A 25,937-nucleotide genomic window follows, 5' to 3' on the forward strand; every position below is an offset into this window, starting at 1 on the left:
GGGGCTAGTAGAAGGTTTAATGTGACCTTGCTCTAACTGTTCAGTAACAAGGGAATGAGCTTGTTCTAGGATTTCTCTCTTTAGCGGCCACTGCTGGATCCACACTGAATCATCAGATTTCCAGGTTAGGCAGGTCGGGAAAGCCCAAGTAGTGACTGCTACTAAAAACGATCTTTTGTCACAAGGCGAGCCCCTAATTGCATGAGAATGTCATGGCCAACTAATGCTTGAACATTGTGTGGTAATGACATAACAGTAACAAATTGTACACAAGTGGGACCATCCAGTGATAAAGGAATTTTGTCCTTGCTCTTACAAACTGAAGCTGAACCTCCTACTCCCTCTACACCAGAGAGCATTGGGAGCAGAGGCCAGCTGGCAGGCCAACAGTCCTTGCTGGCAATGGTGGTGTCAGCTCCAGTATCCAGCAGTGCAGATAGCTGTAGCCTCTGTTGGCCATTTTCCAAAAGAACAGGAGCTTGTGGCCATTCCTCCATCAGCAAACATAATAAAGCAATACCTCCTGTAGATCTACAACCCTCTGGTCCCCTCTGCCATTGCATAATGGAAGAGGCAGCTTCTGTCAGCTGCAGCGTAGGTACAAGCTGAGCAATTTTGCTGCCATCAGGAATAATCTGAGGTAGATAAAATATCACAGCAACAATAAGGATTTCACTTGTAAAATCAGTATCGATTACTCCAAGTAGTACAAAAAGTACTGAAGAACGACCCAAAACAAGTGCACCACAAGGTTTTTCTTTATGCATCACTGGTCCTTGGATCCCGGTAGGGATCTTTACAGGCTTTCTATCAATTAACATAATGTGTATTGTGGTTGCCAGGTCCAGGCCGAGGCTTCCACTTGCTGCTGGCCGGAGGCAGCTGGCTGGCTGTAGCTGTTTGGGACCTGCCACACAGAAGCCACTGTTGGGGTCTTCGTGCCACAGCTCTTCACGCTCCTCATCGTGTTTCCCGATTGTCTGCAGGCTTCAGTGGAGTGGGAGTTCATGGAACATTTGTTACACCACACTGTCCCTTCTCTGCAGTTACAAAGAAAATGTCCTATTTTCCTACACCTGGAGCACTTTGGACAAGGTTGTTGTTGCTTAGAATTACTTATAGGTTGCAATGGAATCCAAGAAGAAAAGGCTTGCATTTGGGCTTGCACCAAATCTTTCCCTACATCCCTAAGTGCCTCAACTAACATTGCCTGTGGACCTGCAAGAACTCTCGACATTCTCTCTAGCATTTCCTCTACTGATGCTTCAATGCTCATTGTATTAAGAACACTTCTGGTAGAAGCATTACAATTTTCTAAAATACACTGTCGTAATAGATTTCCTTTCATAAAGTCTTGTATACAGCCTTGGTTAATAGCTTCAGTTACCCTATCAACAAAGGAGGCAAAAGATTCCTCTCTGCCTTGCTTTATGGACATATAGGATGGAGACACTGGTGTTGTTCTAACCTTGAGGAATGCTTCTTTAGCTAACTGCACAGCAGCTTTTAATTTCTCAGCCCCTACTTGTGCCTGCATCTCAGTTGTGGCAAACTGTCCTGTACCCATCAACTGTTCAACTGCCACCCCTTCTAAAGGAACATTTTGCTGTTGTAGAATTCCAGCAAAATGATCAGTCAATTGAAGCCAGTGAGCTTGCCACATCATCAGCTGAGACTGCATCATAATCATTCTCATGATACCCTTAATGTCTTCTGGAAGAAGCAAAACTGAGCCCCTATGTAACCAAGCATTTGCTTTGCAGGCTCCCCGTGTAACCCACAGTCATTAACTGTTGCTCTTAATTGTGAAAGCAATTTCCAATCTACAGGATGATAATTTGCTGTCATCCCTCCTGCTGGATTTGGTGTACACACAACAGAGAAAGCCTGAAAATCTGTGTCAGTAATAGCAGAACACATGTCATAATCCTTATTACTTATTGCTTTCTTTTGGATACTTAACCAATCCATTCTGTGTATTATTGGTAATTCTTTAAAAGTTTGTTGTTTAGAAAGAGCACCAGTAGGTATCATTAGAGCTCCTTTATGGTGGTTCTGAGCAATTTCATTCTGCAGCTGCTCTGCCTCGCTGTCTGGGAGTCTCTCATTCCCTGTTGCTAATTGTTCACTCCCGGGGAGGGGATCTGTGGGCAACTGAGCAGAACTAGAGGCAGGATTAATAGCAGGAAGAGCAGTAGGTTGTTTCTCATTTGGTTTGCTCCTTATCTCAATAATATTCCCTACTGGAGGAGTGGGATTGTAGTCTACCCCTAAGGAATGCATTCCTGCTTTATTAACTCCTTCCAAGGTTGCAGTAGTGACAGCAGCAACTTTCTTTTCTGCCTGATACCTCTGCAAACAATTTATGACTGAACACCAAGCCTTCATTAACTTCCGGGCAGCCTAATCATCATCAATCACCTTAAACCAAAGAATGTTCCCTAATTCAAGCCTCTCTTTCTCATCAAAGAGATCCCCTGAGGCTTTAAACAAGCCTTGATCTTGGCCATAGGTGTATAATGCCAGTGGATGTTTATCAAGATCTATATCAGCTCATTCACGTTTCTTTAAGAAACTAGTTAACAATTGAAGAGCTACTTTGCTTTCCATTATAATCTATCCTTTTTTAGTGCAGCCTTTTGTACCTTCTAAGCACTGTAGCTCCTCCTGGACGGCGAGTTTTGCAGACTCAGGCATGAGAGCGACTCCTTACGCAAGCATCGGTCTTCTTTTAGCCTGCCAAACGCTGCTTTTCGGCGCTGTACTGGTCTCACCGTCCTGGTGACAGAGCCACCGGGCAGAGACCAAGTCCCTGGGGCAGAGACCAAGTCCCTGAGTTCAGGTGCCAGTATGATGTGGGCTGTGGGGAAACAAGCACACAATAAATATGATTGATAGCAAGATAGCCTTTAATCAAAAAGTCACTTATCTTATATAGGTATTTTACAAGCAAAATCAGCAGTAAGCCCTCATTGGTTAATTTACACAGGTCTTTGTTTTATTTATCCTACTTGAGGTTACACCTGTAGCTAAGATTTTCAAGCCAAGTTCTCATCTCTAAGTCATGTCTTCCAAGGACATTTCATCTTTGTTGAGCATATCTTCAAGGCTATGCCTGTCCTTATTGTCTCATTCCCAGACCTTGTACAACAATGCAGCGCCCCAGGCCTAGACACAGAGGTGGGTTTCCAAGCTCTGTTCCCAGGACAGACATAGCCTGATTCTGGGGTCTCAAACAGAGGTTTTTAGGAACAGATATTCTATAGAATCATGGCCTTGTTCCAACAATTGCTCTCCAACAACCCAGCTGCAACCACACTTGATTTCCAGGTCAAAACACTTGGCATTGCTGGCCTGGGCTTCCCCATAAGGCACATGGGGGCTTTGGAGACTCCATAAGGTGCATGAAGGGCTAGGGTCCCTTGTGAGACACACAGGGATATTTTAGGTTCCCTCTGAGTCATGGAGGGCACTGGGGTCCACTTGAAGGCATGCATGATATTTGGAATCCTATGTGAGTCATGCAGGGGGGTTGGGATCTCTGCCAAGGTGTGCAGGGTGCTGGGGGTCTCTGCTGAGCACAGGACGGGGTTTTGGGGCCTCATTTAAGGTGTGGAGAGGGCTGTGGACTCTCCTAATCGTGCCGGTGCTTTGCGTCCCTCCTGCTGCAGGCAGTGGGGCTGGAGTCTCTTGTGAGGCTCGCAGGGGATGGAGCCCTCCCGGGTTCCTGCCGGGCCCGTCTGGCTCGGGGCTGCCGCGGCCCAGGGGCAGCCGCCGTGCCGGGACGGCTGTGGCGAGGGGCCGAGGCGGAGCTGCCCCGCCGGGTCGCGCTGCACGGGCACGGCACGGGCGGTGCTGAGCGCCGGGCAGGCGGCACCCCGAGCCCAGGGGCCACAGCCGCGGCCCTGCCTCCATCGGGGCCGGGCACAGACAGCCCCGCAGGCAGAGCGGCGGCACCGGCACCGCTCAGCGCCCGAGGGGACGGAACCAATGCCAGAGGAGCCCGGGGGGCCCTGAGCGGGGCCCTGGCGCTGCCCGCCCGGCTCTCCCGGGCCTGTGGCCATCCCGGGCACCAAGGGCTCGCTCTGTGCCGCGCTCTCCCTGCCCAACGGGGCTCCGGGTCAGCACCTGGCTCCTGCCACTGCCTTGAGAACGCTGAGGGGCATTCGGGGACAGAACTGAACTTGCCAGGGAGACAATTCCTAAGGGACCTGTTTAGGCCTTTTACAGACTTGTTTAGGCTCTCTTCAAGTTGAGAAACAACTCAAAATCCCAGACTAAATCATGTGGTTCAACGTGTGGGGATTCCTTGAAGATGCTTTGTAACTCCCTGTGGTGCCAGGCCACGTCCCAGCGAGCACCAAGGCCCAGGAGCTCTGATGCATGCAGCAGGCCTGGCACCAGGGAAGAGAGTCAACATCCCTGCAGCTGCCCGCTCTGCCTGCAGGGGTGTCACACAACAGTAACGTTCAAGCAAGGACAGGCATTTTTACATCCTCAGGACAATGTGCTCTTGTGGTCCTGGTGGTGTGTTGTATTGTGTTATTGAGTTTGTTCCATTTGTTCAGTGGCTTAGTCCTGTACCCCCTTGTAAGTGGTCCTGCCCCCCCTTGCCTCCTCCCATCCCTAGGTCAATCCTCCTTTCCCTCCTCCCCTGAAATTTAGCCCTTCTGAGGACCGGCCCTGGACCCATCCATCACTCGGCAGCCCTTCCTTTCTTTCTAGAAGGTTCTACCCAGAACGTCGAGTGATGGACGGGCAGAAGCTCTTCTGAGCTGCCAAATAAATTTGGAATACAAACCCCTGCAAGAGACGACTCCTTGCCTTTGTCATTGTAGCCAAGGTCTCCTTGGGGCTCAGGAATTCCAAACCCAAAGCCGCTGACCTTACCTCCCGAGGATTAGGAAGGTGGCCAGTGCTGACCTCGGTATCCAGCTGAGCCGGGTAAGCATTTTCCAGGACAGACACCATGGCAGTGGTGGATCAGAAAGAAAAGCCAAATGTGACAGACTAAACTTGACTGTAGGAGACGGATGGCTCAGCAGAGAACCTGGGGACCTGTGGTGCCAGCCCGTGACTGGCCACTCAGACACAGCAGGAAGGCCCCAGACTATCACACTTCAGCTGGGAGGGTATAAAAGCCCAGAGGTTCTTTGTTCAGGATCCCCCAGAGGCACCAGCTCAAACTGCCACTGTTCCAGCACAATAAAATTGTATTAAGGATCCAGAGGTCCAACCCACTGCTATGGAGGACATTCACATTGCCAATCTTTCAGGGACTTAGAACCTTCCAATTTTGCTTTGCACTCAAGACAAATAAATCCCCAAATGTGCACAAATCACTCCTTTAGCATTTCCTCATTTTATTTTCAGCTAATTTTTATTTTGTTCTCTGCTATTGTGTCCTCATCTTTCCAAAATTCCTGTGCCTATTTAAATCCAGCCTGGGATGGTGCAGACATTTTGTTTAGCTCTGCAGAGATTTATCCCCAGCAATCCTGCTGACCACACACATTTCAATGGTGCAAAAACCTAACTCTGGGCTGCTGTATGTGAATCCCACCCTGGTGTGTGAGATGGCAGAGCACCAGTGCAGGCACTGAAGAAGGGGCATTCTGTACATTAATGAAGTCAGTACCAGAACTCAGTCTAGATCTTAGAACTCCGGCACCACACCACGAGTGGGGAACTGCCTCGCTATGGGCATTTACCAGAGGTAGAACGTTTAGAGCCACTTGCTCTAAGATGCCAGACACAAGCCACCACAGGGACCGGGCAGAGGAGAGAGGAGGCAGCTCTCTGTCTTGAGGTTCCACAAAAAAGAGTTTATTTCAGGTGAAGAGAGCAGAAACAAAGAGCCCCCGGCACTCCAGTGCAAGATACAAGTCAGGGGGTGCATACAAACAGCTCACCAAGGGGGAATCCTCAGGGGAGGAGTAAGGGGATCACATCCAGTGTCTGGAGCCCATTGGGGTAGGAGGGTGGAGAGGATGGGTCACAGGGGCCAGTGGGGCCTTGAGGAATTGGGGCATTCCAAAGGGGTGTTGCAATCAGGGATTGGCCGGATGTGACAGTGATAAGGGAAGGTTTGGGGATGAAGGGACTGGGTTGCTAGGATAGGCAGGGAAAGATCTGGAACAAGGGGCAGGGAAGGGCATGAGGGTCAGCTTTGAGGGAGAGTAAAACCCAGCGGTGAACAAACTCAGGGAGAACATGGGGGTACTACAGAACAAACCACCTAACAAGGAAACAATAAAATAAATTCATACTGCAAGCATCAAGAGCACCTCCAGGGACACAGTCTGACCAGCAATGTCAGCAGGCAAAATAAAGGTTTTACTGAGCAATGGCCCTTGGATGAAACAAAACATTTACAGTCAGGGCAGGCCATTGGTACAGAAGGGGGTACACTCTGGGGGTACAGCTGAGGCCCTGAGGTCACAGCAGGCTCTGGGGTCACAGCAGGCTGAGGTCACAGCAGGCTCTGAGGTCACAGAGGTCCCAGAGCCCCGTGGTTGCAGAGCACCACAACGCCCGAGCAGGCAGTCCTGGAGCAGAACTGCTTCGGCAGCAGCGGCGGTGGCAGCAGCGGTACTGACATTGGGACAGCGGTGTCAGGACAGTGGTGGCAGCAAGAGCAGCAGGACTGGCACAGGGCAAGGCACCATGGCCCTTGCCCTGCGCCTCCTCCTCCTGCTCCTCCTGGCCATGGCCCTGCCTGTCAGGATTGCCCAGGCTGCTCCGCTACAAGTGTGGGGAGCAGGTGAGCCGGCAGCCTGGCTTCCCTTTCCCAGGACAGCGCTCCCTGCACCCCGGGAAGCGCTGGGGATGGTTTTCCCCTGGGCTTTAGAGAGGGATTCCTCTGTGGGAGGGAGGGAGTCCCAATGTACATGGAGCAGCTCCACCCTATCATCCAGAGGGGTTTCCAGGGCCTGCAAAGTGTCTGGAGAGTGACCAGGAGCCAGCTCAGAGCTCCCCAGGCCCCTTTGGCCTTACCTGAGCCCCTTACAAGTGCTCAGTTCCTAAAGGCAGAAGGAGACCACAGCACAGCATGGAAAGGATTCTGATCTGTGCTCCCTTCTAGACTGGGATGGTGACATGGATTCTTTGGAAACCCTACTGGAAAATGGCTTGAAGTTCTTGGAGGATGTTGGAGGCAAGTTTCCCTGTACATCTGAACAGGCCGCGCCCGGCACAGAAGGAAGGGATCCATGGCAGCCTCGCTGCCCTGCTGCTGCTGTCACAGCCTGCAGGGCTGTTTCCCAGCCTGGCCTGGCTGCAGCTTCTCCCCAGCCTCTTCAGAAAGACATTTGGCACCAGCTGACAGGGAGCTCCAACTGCACCCTGGCCCATGCACACCCTGAGATCCCCTGCAATTTCCCAGTCTCTGTGTCTATCAGAAAGGGCACCGCATTGGAGAATGAAGAGCCCTGGTTTAGCCAAATAGTTTATAGAGACTTCCTAATTTGTAACCATGTCCTTGACAAGCACTGCCTCCTGAAGATACCACCTTCCTGCTGGGAAACAGCCCAGATGATCCAGCTGTATTTTTTCCTTTCCTCAGACATGGAAGGAGAGGCTGTGCTGAAGGCTGAGTTTCCAAATGGAAGCAGTGGCTCATTGGCAGCCTCTGCTGCAGGAAAGGAGGCGATGTCAGGCACAGTCACAGGAGGTAATTGCTGAGCCTCTGGGCCTGAGCCCTGCTGAGCCTTGAGCTGCCCTCTCTGCTGCTTGGCAGTGTGGGCACAGCTCGGAAAAGGCCGGCACAGCCCAGAGGAATTGTTATGCTCAGGGCACTCGGGTACTGAGCAGTCCTGCTGGGGTCCCTGCATGGGAGGCACATCCCGAAACCTGGGAGTGACTGCACAGGGTGCCCATGGTGGGGAAAGGGCAGAGGGGGAGAGCAAGGCTGCAGTGTACCCTGAGAGAGTCTGGCTATGTGCCCTTGGGCTGGGGGATTTGTCCCAGCAGTAGGAGGGCAGGAGGGACAGAGGGAGGCAGGGATACCTGTGGCACTGCCTGCTGGAGCCTTCCCCAGGGCTTTAGGGAGAATCTCCACTGTGGGAGGAAGAGAGACCATAGGGACCAGGACTGCTCCAGCCTCCCCTCCATGGATCTTGGTAGGACCTGCAAAGTGTCTGGGGAGTGACCAGGAGCCAGCTCAGAGCTCCCCAGGCCCCTGTGCACCTTTTGCCTTATCCATTCACATATGGATCCCACGGCCTTATCCGAAACTTTTACAAGTGCTCAGTTCCTAAAGGCAGACGGTGAACCCAGCACACTATGGAAATGGTTCTGATCTGTGCTCCCTTCTAGATTGGCATGACAACAGGGATTATTTGGAAGCCCTACTGGAAAATGGATTGAAGTTCTTGGAGGATTTTGGAGGCTAGATTTTAGTGTGCATTTCTGAGGGAATAATCAGAGCCAATGTGACAAGAGCTCCCCCAACTTCCAGTTCCCTCAACATCACCTCAGGGTTGAAGGAATCTGGCAGCCTCGCCCTGCTCCCTTTCTGGAGCCCTGAGTGATCCCACAGGATCACTGTCAGTGGGAGGAAGGGTGATTTAGCTGTCCATCTTCCTCCCGTGTGCAATGCCAGAGTGTCCTTGTGTGTGCTCTGTGCAGCCCCAGAGAAGAGCAGAGAGGGAAGGGGCCGGTCCCAGGGCTGTGCCCCAGGGCTGAGCCTTGGGTGCAGCCTGAGGATCTCCTACAGCACCACGGGAGCTGTTCTGTCCTGCCTTTCTTTGCAGCTGAACCTGTTGGTGAAGGTGGTGCAGCTTCCCAGCCCACAGCCATCACTGAGCCTCTGGGAGATGGTGAGGGTAGGTCAAGGCCTTTCCCCCTGCAAGAGCTGCCAGCTCAGAGCCCAAAGCTCGGCCAGGGGGGCATCGCTGCAGGTGCCAGGACAGAACCACGCACGTGTGTGCCCTGGCCCTGGGCCATCCCCTCACCGCTCCTGCAGATCAGTGCTGCCCGTGCAGATCTGCAGAGATGACAGAAGCTCCTGTGGCTGTTCAGTTACAGGTGTGGCTGCAGGGAGGACTTCTCCAGCTCCTTTTATGGCTACTGCCGACAAGCCCAGCTCCCATCGCAGGGGTGAGTAGTGTGTCCCTGCTGACCCCACAGGCTGAGCACAGGTTTTGTGGGATCAATTAATTGGAAATGGAAATATTTTTCTCTAAGGTCCCCTGACAGGAAAGATGCAATATACTGTAGACAAGATATTCATGGAACCATCCAAACTCATGCAGCCAGCGCTGAAGAAAACACTGCAGACAGGACAAGGTGGGTGCATTTCCCACAGCCCTCCCCTGGGACTCAGAAGCCGGAGCCTTTCCCTACACATCTGTACAGGCTTTGCCCAGCAGAGCAGGAAGGGATCCATGGCAGCATTGCTGCCTCACTGCTGCTCTCATGGCCTGCAGGAATATTTCCCAGCCTGGCCTGGCTACAGCTTCTCCCCAGCCTCTGCAGGAAGGCATTTGGCACCAGCTGACAGGGAGCCCAAACTGCACCAGGGGCCATGCACACCCTGAGATCCCCTGCAATTCCCCTGTTATCGGGTAGATTAGTTTTAGGGGATGTTTGGAGAAGGGACCAGCATCGGACTGTCCCAACATTCTGAGTGTTTTCTGATGCTTCTCCATACCTTTCACAATTATTGCCTCCTGAAGTTGTCACCTTCCCCATTCTGTGTTGGGAATGTTGCCATCTGATGCAGATATCTCTTTTCCATTCTCCAGAAATTAAAGAAGAGCCTGTGCAGAAGGAGGCATTTCCCAGAGGAAGCAGTGATTCTGTGCCAGCCTCTGCTGCAGGAAGGGAGGCAATGCCAGGCACAGTCACAGGAGGTAATTGCTGAGCCTCTGGGCCTGAGCCCTGCTGAGCTCTCTCTGCTGCTTGGCAGTGCAGGCACAGCCCAGACAGGGCTGGCACAGCCCAGAGGAATTGTTATGCTCAGGGCACTCAGGTACTGAGCAGTCCTGCTGGGGTCCCTCCATCGGAGGCACATCCCGAAACCTGGGAGTGACTGCACAGGGTGCCCATGGTGGAGAAAGGGCAGAGGGGGAGAGCAAGGCTGCAGTGTGCCCTGAGAGAGTCTGGCTATGTGTCCTTGGGCTGGGGGATTTGTCCCAGCAGTGGGAGAGCAGGACGGGCAGAGGGAGGCAGGGATACCTGTGGCACTGTCTGCTCGATCCTTCCCCTGGGCTTTAGGGGGGGTTTCCTCAGTGTGGGAGTGAGAGACTCCCACTGGGCCCTGGGCTGCTCCATCCTCTCTTCCAGGGATCTTGCACAGGGCAGGGATAGAATGTGGAGAGTGACCAGGAGCCAGCCCAGAGCTCCCCAGACCCCTGTGCACCTTTGGCCATGTCCAGTCTAATCTGGCTCCCACGGCCTTACCTAACCACATTGCAGTGCCCAGTTCCCTGAGGCAGAAGGGGATCCCAGCACACCATAGCAAATGTTCTCATCTGTGCTCCATTGCAGATGAGCTTGCTGGGAAGGCTTCTCCATTAGCTTGGCTGCATAAAGTTGTGAAGCCCTTGGAGCCTCCTGCAGGTATATTCTCACTGTCCCACCAAGGAATAATTGCTGACAACCTGGCAGGAACCAGGTGACAGAAAGTTCTGTGGCTGATGAGTTACAGGTGTGTCTGCAGAGAGGATTCTTCCATCCCCTTTGGTGATTGCTACGCGCAAGCCCAGCTCCCGTCGCAGGGGTGAGTAGTGTGTCCCTGCTGACCCCACAGGCTGGGCTCTGGTTTTTGAATCCAGTCCTAAGAAATGGAACTATTTTCTGTTAAGGTCCTCCGAGAGGGAAGAACAAAGCTAGAGGAGAGAAGGAATTGCTTGAGTCAAACAACATCCTGACACAAATAGTTGAGAAACTGCACAAAGGGCATGGTGAGAGCATTTCCCTCAGCCTTCCCCTGGGACTCAGCAGCCGGGGCCTTGCCCTGCACATCTGGACAGGCCGTGCCCAGCACAGCAGGAAGGGATCCATTGCAGCCTCGCTGTCCCGCTGCTGCTCTCACGGCCTGCAGAGCTGTTTCCCAGCCTGGGCTGGTGGCAGCTTCTGCCCAGCCTCTGCAGGAAGGCATTTGGCACCAGCTGACAGGGAGCCCCCACTGCAGTACAGGCCATGCACACCATGAGATCCCCTGCAATTTCCCAGTCCCCTGATTGATCAGGAAAGAGTGGCTGTTTGGAGGAGGGACTGTTGGAGGAGGGACTCTGGGCCTGAGCTCCACAGCCCATCTCCAATTACCTGGGCATTTTTCTGGTCTACGTCTTTGACCAATACTGCCTCCTGAAGATGTCCCCAGCAAAATGGGGAACAGTTCCATCTGATCCAACTGTCTCCATTCCCTTCCCAAGAGATGGACATAGAGATTCAGTGGAAAGCGGCATTTCCTAAAGGAAGCAGTGGCTCATTGGTGCCAGCCCCTGCTGCAGGAAGGAAGGCAATGCCAGGCACGGACACGGGCACAGGAGGTAATTGCTGTTCCAGCTCAGCCTGGCTCAGCCCTCGGCGGGGCTGTGTGTCAGCAGCTCTTCCCCCAGGCCCTAGCCTTGCACGGCCCGGTAGCAGCCAAAGCTGGAAGTGCCTCGGCTTCCAGGCCTCTGGAGCTCATTCACAGCCCTGGGGAATTGGGACTTGTGCACCAACGTCCCTCCCGCTGCAGCTGCTCCTGCAGCCGGCCCTGAGTGCCCAGAGGCCCAAGGCACAGGAGCAGCCTCGAGTAGGAGCCCTGCTGAGAGCCCAGGGCCAGAGCCAGCCCTGGCACACAATGGAAACGTTCTCATCTTGGTTTGCTTCTAGATGCAGGTGATGGGAAGGCTTCTCCATTAGCCCGGCAGTATGACACTTTGAAGCCCTCTGGAATTCCTGCAGGTATGTTCTCAGTGTCTCCTAATCATTGACCATCTGGAAGGAACCAGATGACAGAAGCTTCTGTGGCTGTTCAGTTACAGGCATGTCTGCAGAGAGGATTTCTCCAACTCCTGGGCTGGATGATGCGCACCAACTCAGCTCCCATCAAAGGGGTGAGTAGTGTGTCCTTGCTGACCCCACAGGCTGAGCAATGGTGTTGTGGGATCTATTCCTAGAAAATGGCTCAACTTTCTGTTAAGATCCTCCAATAGAAAACACGAACCAGATGGCAGACAATATATACCAGAAACCATTTGAAGTCATGTGGCAAATGCTGAAGAAAATGCTGCAGGGGATACAAGGTGAGTGCATTTCCCTCAGCCTTCCCCTGGGACTCAGCAGCCGGGGCCTTTCCCTGCACATCTGGACAGGCCATGCCCGGCACAGCAGGAAGGGATCCATGGCAGCCTCGCTGCCCCGCTGCTGGTCTCATGGCCTGCAGGGCTGTTTCCCAGCCTGGGCTGGCTGCAGCTTCTCCCCAGCCTCTGCAGGAAGTCATTTGGCACCAGGTGACAGGGAGCCCCAACTGCAGCATGGGCCATGCACACGCTGAGGTCCCCTGCAGTTTCCCTGTCTCTGAGCAGATCAGGAAGTGCAGCGGTTTGCAAGGGAGTGCTCCCCACAAAGGCGTGCTCTGGCCCAGTCCCAAGAACTTGAGCCTTTTCTTGATCCATATCAATGTCTTTGACAAGCATTGCCACATGAAGATGCGATGCCCCCTTACCTATGGGAAGTAGCCCCACCTGATGCAGCTGTTCCTCTTCCTTTCTGCAGAAGTGGATGGAGAAGCTGTGCTGAGGGCTGAACTTTCTGGAGGAGGCTGTGATTCTCTGCAAGCCTCTGCTGCAGGAAAGGAGGTGATGCCAGGCACAGTCACAGGAGGTAATTGCTGAGCCTCTGGGCCTGAGCCCTGCTGAGACTTGAGCTGCCTTCTCTGCTGCTTGGCAGTACAGGCACAGTCCAGACAGGGCCGGCACAGCCCAGAGGAATTGTTATGCTCAGGGCACTCGGGTACTGAGCAGTCCTGCTGGGGTCCCTCCATGGGAGGCACATCCCGAAACCTGGGAGTGACTGCACAGGGTGCCCATGGTGGGGATAGGGTAGAGAGGGAGAGCAAGGCTCCAGTGTGTCCTGAGAGGGCCTGGCTATGTGCCGTTGGGCTGGGGGATTTGTCCCAGCAGTGGGAGGGCAGCAGGGACAGAGGAAGGCAGGGATATCTGTGGCACTGCCTTCTGCAGTTTTCTCCTGGGCTTTAGAGAGGGTTTCCTCTGTGGGAGGAAGAGAGGCCCCAGGCTGCTCCAACTCCCCTCCACAGATCTTGGTAGGGCCTGCAAAATGGATGGACTGTGACCAGGAGCAAGCCCAGGCCCCTGTGCACCTTTGGCCATGTCCATTCACATTGGGATCCCACGGTCTAATCCAACCCCCCTGCAGTGCTCAGTTCCTAAAGGCAGAAGGGGACCACAGCACACCATGGAAATGATTCTGATCTGTGCTCCCTTCTAGACTGGGATGACAATATGGATTATTTGGAAGCCCTACTGGAAAATGAGATTAAGTTTGTGGAGGATTTTGGAGGCACATTTTCGGTCTACCTTTTCTGAGAGAATAATTGTCATGGTTTGACACTGGCACAATGCCAGTGCCCCCATGAAAATGTGATCCCTACCTTGAATGCTGTGAAGTGGAATCTAGAATAGAGCAAAGCAGGCCCAAGCTTAATAACAGGAGAAAAAACTTTATTAAACTACCACTACAAAAGAAAAGAGAAAACTAAAGAAGGGAAAAAAAAACCCCACAAAGATCCAAATGAAAACCTTGCAAAACATTCCTCCCCCCCACCACCCAACTCCAACAAACCACAGTGAGACACAATCTGGACCCCAATCAGGTTTCCACCCTTCAAACAACCGATGCCCAGTCCATCGAGGGAACAGAGTCTCTCCTGTGCCACAGACCCCCCAAGAAACACAGCTTCACATCCTGTGTTTCCATGTCACACATGGCACCGCCCGGAGAAAAAAGTTTGCCATGGTGACCCTTCTCCTTTCCATGCACAGTGCTCTCACCACCAATGCATGGATGGTCAGACTGCCTTTAGGATTTTTCCTTTCAAGGATGCCCTTTTCTCTGTTCACTCCACTTTGTCCTTTTCCCAGCTGAAGCAGGTCTCTTGACTCACTGGCATCCTCCCAAAACACAGTCCCTCTTTCTCAGGCCATGGGGGCTTCCCCTCCCCCACCCAGCTCGTGGCTGGGCGGGGGAAGGTCTGCACTGCACGCTGACCGGAACCAAAGAGAGCGAGTTCCCCTGGGAATTCTGCTTTCAACCCCTCTGTGTTCTCAGAGGCGTGTCTACTTTCAATTGGTCAATATCTAAATTGACCTCTTCCTTCCGGAAAAAATTATCTTTCCGTGTCAAACCACGACAATAATCAATGTGACAAGAGCTCTCCCATCTTCCACTACCCTCAACATCACCTCAGGGTTGAAGGAATCTGGCAGCCTCGCCCTGCTCCCTTTCTGGAGCCCTGAGTGATCCCACAGGATCACTGTCAGTGGGAGGAAGGAGCATTTAGCTGTCCATCTTCCTCCCGTGTGCAATGCCAGAGTGTCCTTGTGTGTGCTCTGTGCAGCCCCAGAGAAGAGCAGAGAGGGAAGGGGCCGGGCCCAGGGCTGTGCCCCAGGGCTGAGCCTTGGGTGCAGCCTGAGGATCTCCTACAGCACCACGGGAGCTGTTCTGTCCTGCCTTTCTTTGCAGCTGAACCTGTTGGTGAAGGTGGTGCAGCTTCCCAGCCCACAGCCATTACTGAGCCTCTGGGAGATGGTGAGGGTAGGTCAAGGCCTTTCCCCCTGCAAGAGCTGCCAGCTCAGAGCCCAAAGCTCGGCCAGGGGGGCATCGCTGCAGGTGCCAGGATAGAACCATGCACGTGTGTGCCCTGGCCCTGGGCCATCCCCTCACCGCTCCTGCAGATCAGTGCTGCCCGTGCAGATCTGCAGAGATGACAGAAGCTCCTGTGGCTGTTCAGTTACAGGTGTGGCTGCAGGGACGACTTCTCCAGCTCCTTTTCTGGCTACTATCCGCAATCCCAGCTCCTATCGCAGGGGTGAGTAGTGTGTCCCTGCTGACCCCACAGGCTGAGCACAGGTTTTGTGGGATCCGTTCTTGGGAAATGGAAATATTTTTCTCTAAGGTCCCCCAACAGGGAAAATCCAATATACTGCAGACAAGATATCCCTGGATCCATCCAAACTCATGCAGCCAATGCTGAAGAAAACACTGCAGACAGGACAAGGTGGGTGCATTTCCCTCAGCTTTCCCCTGGGACTCAGCAGCCAGGGGCTTTTCCCTGCACATCTGAACAGGCCGTGCCTGGCACAGCAGGAAGGGATCCATGGCAGCCTCGCTGCCCCACTGCTGCTCTCACGGCCTGCAGGGCTGTTTCCCAGCCTGGCCTGGCTGCAGCTTCTCCCCAGCCTCTGCAGGAAGGCATTTGGTACCAGCTGACAGGGAACCGCAACTGCACCCTGGCCCATGCACACCCTGAGATCCCCTGCAATTTCCCAGTCTCTGAGCACATTTTGAGGGGCAGATGTTTGGTGGAGGGCAGGCCCTGGAGCAGCCCCCATAACCTGGTCTTTATCTTGAAGCTCATCCATGACTTAGACAAGCTTTTCCTCCTGAAGATGATACCTTCCTGATGGGTAACAGCCCAAATGATCCAGCTGTCCCTTTTCCTTTCCCCAGAGATTGAAGGTCAGGCTCTGCTGAAGGCTGGGTTTCCCAGAGGAAGCAGTGGCTCATTGGCAGCATCTGCTGCAGGAAGGGAGGTGATGCCAGGCACAGTCACTGAAGGTAATTGCTGAGCCTCTGGGCCTGAACCCTGCTGAGCCTTGAGCTGCCCTCTCTGCTGCTTGGCTGTGTGGTCTCACAGTATTACCTGAGCCCCTTGATGTGCTCACTTCCCCATAGAAGGGGGGATTCTAGCACACCATGGAACATTTCCCATTTGTGCTCCTTTCTAGAGTGGGACCATGACTTGCATCATTTGGAAAGACTGGTAAACCATGGTTTAAGGATCTTGGAGTCTGGTGAAGGTAAGTTATCAGCAACCCTTTCCTAACAGAGAAATCATTGTCCAGAGGAATATTGATGTGTGATTTTCTTTAAGATCCTTTGAAGTTTGATGGATTCTGGAAATCCTGTCTTCAAATTCCTACTCCTGTGCCCAACAGCAATCCCACAGGAGGATTGCTGTCAGTTGGAGGAAGGAGCATTTAGCTATCCATCTTCCACCATGTGCAATGCCAGAGTGTCCTTCTGTGTGCTCTGTGCAGCCCCAGAGAAGAGCAGAGAGGGAAGGGGCTGGGCCCAGGGCTGTGCCCGAGACTGAGCCTTTCACAACTCCTTTGCCTGCCCTAGGAAGTCTGAGCTGTTCTTGCTGCCTCTGCCAACCCCTGGCCTCGGCTGGGACTGGGTTTAGAGCTGCTGGCAGCTCCAGGGAGTCCTTTCTTCCCTGACTACCCTGCAAGGGGCTGCTTCCATCCTGGTGCAGGGCCACTGCAGGCTCGTGGTGCCCCTGCCCCAGCTCCTGAGGGGAAGGCAGAGCTGAGGGAGTGCTATGGAGGGCTCCAATCCCCCAGGGGCACTCACTGCCACTGGGGCCTGAAGGAGAATCTTCAGCAGTGTCACCATAGCTGTTCTGTCCTGCATTTCTTTGCAGCTGAACGTGAGGATGAAGAGGATCAGGATTCCCAACCCATACCCATTACTGAGCCTCTGGGAGATGGTGAGGGTAGGTCAAGGCCTTTCCCCCTGCGAGAGCTGCCAGCTCAGAGCCCAAAGCTCGGCCAGGGGGGCATTGCTGCAGGTGCCAGGACAGAACCACGCACGTGTGTGCCCTGGCCCTGGGTCATCCCCTCACCGCTCCTGCGGCTCAGTGCTGCCCATGCAGATCTGCAGAGATGACAGAAGCTCCTGTGGCTGTTGACTTACAGGTGTGGCTGTAGGGAGGACTTATCCAGCTCCCTTTATGGCTACTGCCGACAAGCCGAGCTTCCATCGCAAGGGTGAGTGGTGTGTCCCTGTTCACCCCACAGGCTGAGCTCTGGTTTTGTGCGATCCATGTCTGGGAAATGAAAATTTTTCTCTAAGGTCCCCTGAGAAGAAAGAACAAACATATAGGAAGTAGTAAATCCTGGAAGGAATCCAAACATCTGGAACAAATCCTGAATGATCTGGAGACACAGCATGGTGGGTGCATTTCCCTCAGCCTTCCCCTGGGCCTCAGCAGCTGGGGCCTTTCCCTGCACATCTGGACAGGCCATGCCCAGCACAGCAGGAAGGGATCCATGGTAGCCTCACTGCCCCACTGCAGCTCTCATGGCCTGCAGTGCTGTTTCCCAGCCTGGGCTGGCTGCAGCTTCTCCCCAGCCTCTGCAGGAAGGCATTTGGCACCAGCTGACAGGGAGCCCCAACTGCACCATGGGCCTGAGATGACTGCAATTTCCCACTCTCTGGAGAGATGTGGAGAGGCAGTTTTTGCTGGATGGAGTTTTGGAGCAGCTCCAGAACTCTGGGCATTTTCCTTGTCTTTATCCACCTCTTTCACAAGTATTGCTGGGAGCTGAACAGCATAGCAGAGAGGAATTATGGCATGCAGGCTCAGGGCTTTGAGCACTGAGCAGTCCTGTGCCAAGGGACTGCAAGGTGCCTGCGGGCCCCAGCTCTGGGGGAAACAGAGAGCGAGAACGTCCTGGCTGTATCCACCATGCTGCCAGCTCAGCAGTGCAGCATAGCAATGGCTCACACTCCCCATTGCTCCCAAGATGCAGCTGGCACCTCAACACGTGCTGACAAAATCTGGAACAGCATGAGAAGAGATTTCTGCTGGGGAACATCTTGTTTGATGAAGTTGATGGCCATTGTGGGTGGAGCAGCACTTGGCCTGATGATGTGCTCTGCCGGAATCTGGTATTGCTGGAAGAGAAAATGGTGAGTGTTTTGCTGATCTCAATCTCAAACAGCTTCCTTTAAAAGGCTGCTGATAGTCAGGCAAGATTCCCAGTGAGGCTGCAGTGGAGTTGTGGTCAGTCCATGGCTGTCCAAAGCACTCTGCTGAGGGTTCTGCTGCTGCCCAGTGCTTTCCTTGGCCTCCTAATTGTTGGGCCTTGTCCCGGTGGTCTGCTGGGGCTGCAGCCAGTGCTGGCTTCCCCTGAGGCTGCCTGGCCAAGAGCAGCCCCAGGGGCACAGGGCAGAGGCACAGCAAGGTGGGAGGAGAAAGTGAGGGGATGAGATGGCCTTGAAAGGCAGAGGTGCTCTGGGACCCGCTCCTGGCCAGGGAGCCTGCCCAGAGCCGTCCCCTGCTCGCCGGGGCCTCGAGGGGCAGCCGTGCAGCTGGGCCAAGGTGTGCCAGCTGCTCCAGCTGTGCTTGGGAGCCCTGCCAGCTCTGGGCCTTGCTGTGCACGAGGGTCCCTGTGTGCCACTGGCAGCTGGGGGCCTCAGCCACTTCTCTCTTTGCACAGTCACGCTTCTGGACAGGAGATGAAAGACAGTGGCTACACTTCACTCTCAGACAGCGACGCAGCAACTTTGGCAGTAGTAAGGATGTGGTCAGGCATTTCTAGAAGTTCTGAGAAGAGGACCCCAGAACAACTATCTACGAGGAAACCTCTTATCACCCTCTAGATCCCACTGCTTCTTCCTCTCCCCATGGGTATCCCCAAGCTGCCCTCATCCATTTTTGATCTCCCTCTGTCCCATCCCAGCCCATTCCCGTGTTGTTCTTGAAATCCCAGGATCAGCCCAGAACCCTCCAGCCCCAACTGAGACCAACATGGCCCTTCCTCTGCCCCTGAGCCCCCTGGCCCTGCCCTCTAAACAACACTATAGATGACCCCCTCCCCCCGTCTGCCATGGGAGGCAATAGCCCCTTTTTCCATTGCAATAAAGAGATGGAGCTGTCACCCCAGTGTCTGGGTGGTACCAGCAGCAAAGCGCACCCGGCACCAGCACTGGCTGAGCTCCATGCCCAGTTGCAGCCGTGGATGCCCACGGTGAGGGCAGGCAGGAGCCAGGCAGGGGCTGCTGTGACCAGCAGCAGGGCCCCGAGGGGCTGGGGGAGCCCATGCTGAGCGTCCCTGGGCTGAGGGCACATTTCCTTCAGTGGGATCATCTGGGCCTGGACATCCTCCAGTGGCATGTCCAGGAAAAGAGGGAAGCCATCAAGAACATCTCCAGGGACACAGCCTGAGCAGCAATGCCAGCAGGCAAAACAAAGCTCCTCCCCAGTTAACACACACTTGGTAGGACCTAATTGATGGGCCATCACCAATCCAGGGTGCTGCACAGGGTCTGCTCTTCTGAGCAAGAGCCAGAAGGAAAGGGAAGGGAAGGGCTGTGTGGCCTTGGGGCCTGATAGGGCTGATGAACAGCCCCAGAGGTACAAAAACACAGCAGCAACCACACTTGATTTCCAGGGCAAAACACTTGGCGTTGCTGGCCTGGGCTTCCCCATAAGGCACATGGGGGCTTTGGAGACCCCATAAGGTGCACAAAAGGCTCGGGTTCCTTGTGAGACACACAGGGATATTTTAGGTTCCTCTGAGGCATGGAGGGCACTGGGGTCCACTTGAAGGCATGCATGAGATTTGGAATCCTATGTGAGGCATGCATGGGGGTTGGGATCTCTGCCAAGGTGTGCAGGGTGCTGGGGGTCTCTGCTGAGCACCGGACTGAAATGCACAGGTTTTATGCCTTTATTAGTGTTCAGCTCTTTATTAAAAAGTCAGCTCGGCAGGGGGGTGTTGTAGCTTCTTCCAGTAGCTTAAGGGCGAGAAGTCGTGCAGAGTCTGTCCCTGGAGTCTCCATAGCACGCTGGTAGCCAGAGGTGAAGAGGTGTCCAGTCTGTATCTGCAGTCCCGATCAGCAGACCATCCTCTCTCCTTTCTTCCTGGCACACTGGTAGCCGAAGTGTGGGGGGATGTGCAGAGCCTGCTGCCAAGGTCCAGCAGCAGCTATCCCTCTCCTTCCCTCCTGGTAACAGCAGGAAAAGTGTCTGTTTTCCTTGTGCCTGCTTCCCACAGCCCAGTCCAATCTGGTGCTCAGCAGGTCATGGTGACAGGTCAAACACAGACTAGGGATGGGGTTCCCTTTTCCCCAACCAGCACACCCATCCAGCCCCCTCCACTGTGCCCCTCTTTTTAATTTTGGGGTGTTTTTCATCCCCAAAACTCCCTCCCATGATTCCAATGGATTATTTTGCATCCTAGTCCTAGTTTGGGTGGGGGTGTAGGTGATTCCCAGGAGCGATTAGCTAATTAACATTTCAATGTCAGTACTTAGTTCCAGCCAAGTGTCCCAGCCAGGCTGTTTTGTTCATAACAAATCCCTCCTCTATTTCTTTGATTGGGCTTAAGCCCGCATCAATTTACAGTCTCTGGCTTTTTAGGGTTAGCTTCTTTGGGTAATCCTCCTAATTCCTAGGAACAAAGTTGGACTTAATAATAGTCTAATTAAAATTCCTTTAGTGGATTTCTTTGGCTAAAGGACACTTATTAAACAATTAAAAAATACTTAAACTTTTACTATGGTACTTTAACTCAAATGGTTATTACCACCTTACTGTGTATCAGCTTCTAGGAAGTCTTCTTTAAAGTTAATTTTAAGTCTTCTTGTCCCTTAATTACTGTCCATGCACAAGAGGAGGTGGGTGACTCTGTTGGGTCTGGTCTGGCGTCTGGGGGTGGCACTGGTCCTTTTACTCTGGTGATATGGGTCCAGCCTTTTCCTTGGGTTCGCACCGCAGTGTGTGTGGTGAGTAACACCTGGAAAGGTCCTTCAAATTTGGGGGTTAGTGGAGTGGTGTTCCAGGATTTTATTAACACCCAATCCCTGGGACTGATGTTGTGGGTATTGGTATCCAGAGGGGAGGTCTGGGGAAGATACCCCTTCTTTCTGAGGCCTTCTAGGGATTTTCCTATGGTTTTAAAATATTTTTGAGTTGCTGCCACCCCTTCTAAATAATCTGCAGTACTGAAAGGGGTGATTAGAAAAGGGAGTGCAAACATCATTTCATAAGGTGAAATCCCTATGTCGGACCAAGGTCTTGTTCTGATGCGCAAGAGAGCGAGAGGTAAACACTTGAGCCAATTCATTTTTGTCTCTTCAATTAATTTGGTTATTACATTTTTAAGAGTTTTATTCATCCTTTCTACTCTTCCCAAGCTTTGAGGATGCCATGGTGTGTGCAATCTCCACCTTATCCCCAGGGCTTCTGTTACTTGATGCAAAGTTCGAGCAGCAAAATGTGGACCCCAGTCTGAGTTAATGTTATTGACTAGCTGTCTTGGTTCGACAAGACAGGAATCTGCGAAGGAGGGCTAAAGACTCCTGTGCAATGGAGAAGGTAAACCCCCTCCCTCCGAATTACTAGGAGTTTTAAATCAAAAGGCTCTCAGGCAAAGATATGGGAATGGGAGTAACAATTCTTTACTAGGAGAAAACTAGACAACAATTTAAAAAGGCAAATGCAATCAGTACAAACAAAACCAGTGAAAAAGTCCAGAACCTGAGGATTCGGGGTGCCAGTAGCAGTCCTGCTGGGATGATTGCTCCCCTTGCAGTGATTGATGAATTGCAGATGCCGTGGTGATCTTTAGAAGGGTATAGTTTTCCTCTGAAGATCTGGTGGCAGTGGGGCCGGTCTTCCTCTGCGCCGGGGTTGCCTCCGAGCTCCGCCGCCGTTGCCTCAGTGCGCTCCGGCTGCTTCGCTGCGAGTGCCGCCGAAGAGAGCTGCTTCTCTGGCAATCCCCCAAAGTAAAGAGCTGCTCTGTCCCCAAAAAGGTACCCCCTTATATCCAATAAAAGAGTGCTTGGCTTCCCCCTCTGGGTGGAACATCTCGCAATAGGATGGTGTTATGTTACCAGCCCTGCATTGAATCAGTCAATGGCCCACTAACAAACCATTACCTCTTAGGAGCAAAACCGGTTCTTGGAAAAGATAACAAAACCTGCCCAACAGGTTTGCCTTCAACAGATGGCAAATAGAATACAACCTTATCTTACAACCCAGGACATTATCCACCCCTTGTTCTATTTCCATCTGCACACCATGAAATCTTACACCCAGTTCTCACTTAAGACCAAGTTTCCCTGTGGTACACAGCGGGTCTCCCCATCTTTCTGCATTACCCACCAAGTGTAACCAGGTCCTTGAGCAAAGACAATCCCACGAATGGGTTGGTCTTTGCCTGAGGTGGTATTAATCCAAAGAGTTTTCCCTAAAATACATTTCATATGTACTACAGGGAGCTTATCTCCATCTACTGCGTGTAAGGGTTCTGACTGGGCAGGGCCAGCTCGATTGACAGACCCTCGGGTGTTGACCATCCAGGTTGCTTTTGCCAGGTTAATTTCCCAGTTTCTAAATGTTCCCCCACCAAGTGCCTTTAGGGTAGTCTTAAGGAGTCCGTTGCACCGTTCACCTTTGACGGCAGCTGGAGCATGATAGGGAATATGATATATCCATTCGATACCATGTTCTCTGGCCCAGGTGTTGATAAGGCTGTTCTTGAAATGGGTGCCGTTGTCAGACTCAATTCTCTCAGGGGTGCCGTGTCTCCACAGGACTTGCTTTTCCAAGCCTAAGATGGTGTTCCGGGCAGTGGCATGAGGTACAGGGAAAGTCTCCAGCCATCCAGTGGTGGCTTCCACCATGGTCAGCACGTAGCGCTTGCCTTGGCGTGTCTGGGGCAGTGTGATGTAGTCAATCTGCCAGGCCTCCCCATACTTGTACTTGGACCACCGCCCACCATACCATAGGGGCTTCACTCTTGGCCTGTTTGATGGCAGCACACGTTTCACAGTCATGAATAACCTGGGAAACACTGTCCATAGTTAGATCCACCCCTCGGTCTCGTGCCCACTTGTAGGTGGCATCTCTGCCCTGATGACCTGAGGCATCATGAGCCCATCGAGCCAGGAACAACTCCCCCTTATGGTGCCAATCTAAGTCTATCTTTGACACCTCTATTTTTGCTGCCTGATCTACCTGCTCGTTGTTTCGGTGCTCCTCATTAGCCCGACTTTTGGGGACATGGGCATCTACATTACGGACTTTCACCGTTAGCTTTTCCACCCGAGAGGCAATGTCTTTCCATATATCAGCAGCCCAGATTGGCTTTCCTCTACGTTGCCAGCTGGCCTTCCTCCACCTTCCCAGCCAGCCCCACAGAGCATTGGCTACCATCCATGAATCAGTATAAAGGTAGAGCTTTGGCCACTTCTCCCTTTCAGCAATGTCCAGAGCCAGCTGAATGGCCTTGAGCTCAGCGAGCTGGCTTGATCCACCTTCTCCTTTGGTAGCTTGTGCAACTTGGCGTGTGGGGCTCCATACGGCTGCTTTCCACTTCCGGTTCATCCCTACAATGCGACAGGAACCGTCAGTGAAAAGAGCGTAGCAGGTCTCCTCTGCTGGTAGTTGGTTGTATGGTGGAGCTTCTTCAGCCCTTGCCACTTGTACCTGCTCCTCATCATCAGTGAGACCAAAGTTTTCACCTTCTGGCCAGTTCGTAATTATCTCCAAAATTCCAGGGCGATTCAGGTTTCCAATACGGGCGCGTTGAGTGATGAGGGCAATCCATTTGCTCCATGTGGCGTCAGTGGCATGGTGGGTAGTAGGAACCTTTCCTTTAAACATCCACCCCAGCACCGGTAGTCGGGGTGCCAGGAGGAGTTGTGCTTCTGTGCCAATTACCTCTGAGGCGGCTTGAACTCCTTCAAAGGCAGCCAAGATTTCCTTCTCTGTGGGAGTGTAGTTGGCTTCAGACCCTCTGTAACTTTGGCTCCAGAATCCCAGTGGTCGGCCTCGAGTCTCCCCAGGCACTTTCTGCCAAAGGCTCCAGGACAACCCATGGTTCCCGGCTGCAGAGTAGAGCACATTCTTGACCTCTGGTCCCGTCCTGACCGGGCCAAGGGCTACAGCATGAGCGATCTCCTGCTTGATCTGGGTGAAGGCTTGTTGCTGCTCAGGGCCCCAGTGGAAATCATTCTTCTTTCGGGTAACCAGATAAAGAGGGCTCACAATCTGGCTATACTCAGGAATGTGCATTCTCCAGAAACCTATGGCACCCAGGAAAGCTTGTGTTTCCTTTTTGCTGGTTGGTGGGGACATAGCTGTGATCTTGTTGATGACCTCAGTGGGAATCTGGCACCGTCCATCTTGCCATTGCACTCCCAGGAACTGGATCTCTCGGGCAGGTCCCTTGACTTTGCTCCTCTTGATGGCAAAGCCAGCTTCTAGTAGTATCTGGATGATCCTCTCACCTTTCTCAAACACTTCTGCCGCTGTTCTCCCCCACACAATGATGTCATCAATGTATTGCAGGTGTTCTGGAGCCTCACCCTTTTCTAGTGCAGTCTGGATCAGTCCATGGCAGATGGTGGGGCTGTGTTTCCACCCCTGGGGCAGTCGGTTCCAGGTGTACTGCACGCCCCTCCAGGTGAAAGCAAACTGAGGCCTGCATTCTGCTGCCAGAGGAATGGAGAAAAACGCATTAGCAATATCAATGGTGGCATACCACTTTGCTGCCTTGGACTCCAGCTCGTACTGGAGTTCCAGTATATCCGGTACAGCAGCGCTCAGTGGCAGAGTCACTTCATTTAAGCCACGATAGTCCACAGTCAATCTCCATTCTTTGTCAGATTTGCACACAGGCCAGATGGGGCTGTTGAAGGGTGAGTGGGTTTTGCTGACCACCCCTTGGCTCTCCAGCTCCCAAATCATTTTGTGGATGGGGATCACGGCATCTCGATCCGTCCGATACTGCCGGCGGTGCACTGTCGAGGTCGCAATTGGCACGCGTTGCTCTTCCACCCTTAGGAGTCCTACTGCAGAGGGGTTTTCTGACAGTCCAGGCAAGGCGTTCAATTGCCTAATGTCTTCTGCCTCTACAGCGGCTATTCCAAAAGCCCACCTGAGTCCCTTTGGGTCTTTGTAATATCCGTTCCGGAGGAAGTCTATGCCTAGGATACACGGAGCATCTGGGCCAGTCACTATAGGATGTTTCTTCCACTCCTTCCCAGTCAGGCTCACCTCGGCTTCCACCAGAGTCAATTGTTGTGATCCCCCTGTCACACCAGCAATGGAAACAGGCTCTGCCCCCACATGTCCCGATGGTATCAGAGTACACTGTGCACCAGTATCAACCAAAGCATCATATTTTTGTGGCTCTGATGTGCCAGGCCATCGGATCCACACTGTCCAGAAGATCCGGTTTTCCCGTGCCTCTCCCTGGCTAGAGACAGGGCCCCTCTAACACTGGTTATCATTCCTTTCCTGGGCATACATACTAGAGGTCCCTTCAAGGGGGTCTGACAGATCGTACCCACAAGCTTGGTCACGGGAGGTTGAGGCTACCTTCACTTTGGTGGAACTCCCCCGGTTAGAGTTTCCCTCCTTAAGTTGACGGACCCGTGCTGCCAGGACAGAAGTGGGTTTCCCATCCCACCTCCCCATGTCTTCCCCATGGTCACGCAGGAAGAACCACAGATTAGCCCTTGGGGTGTACCCTCTCTCTCTAGCTGGGGATTGTTGGGCGCTGATTCTGGGGCCTGTGACTCTCACGGGTGCTGTATTAACCTTCCTTATCTCCTCCCTCATCTCCTCTTTAAACTCCTTAATCACAGCTGAGATATGAGCCTGCATTGGGCCATTAATCATACTCTCATAATTCCTAAGTTTGTTGGCAACAGAACCTACTGTCTCCCGGTGGGCGTCAGCATTGATTGTTGCAATGAAGGTGGTGTATTGAGATGGCCCAAGATTTGCTAGACTCCACAGCATTTGTCCCGTACACCTGACCTTGTCGGGGTCATTATTGTGTCGTCCATCCCTCCCAAAGAGTACCTCCAATACTGCCACTTCCCTCAGCTGTTGGATCCCTTCCTCAAGGGTCTTCCAGCGCATTCTATGATGGTGCTCTTGCATTCTCTCTCTGTGG

This window comes from Lonchura striata, chromosome 30, assembly GCF_050655825.1.
Source record: "Lonchura striata isolate lonStrDom1 chromosome 30, ASM5065582v1, whole genome shotgun sequence".
NCBI lineage: Eukaryota > Metazoa > Chordata > Aves > Passeriformes > Estrildidae > Lonchura > Lonchura striata.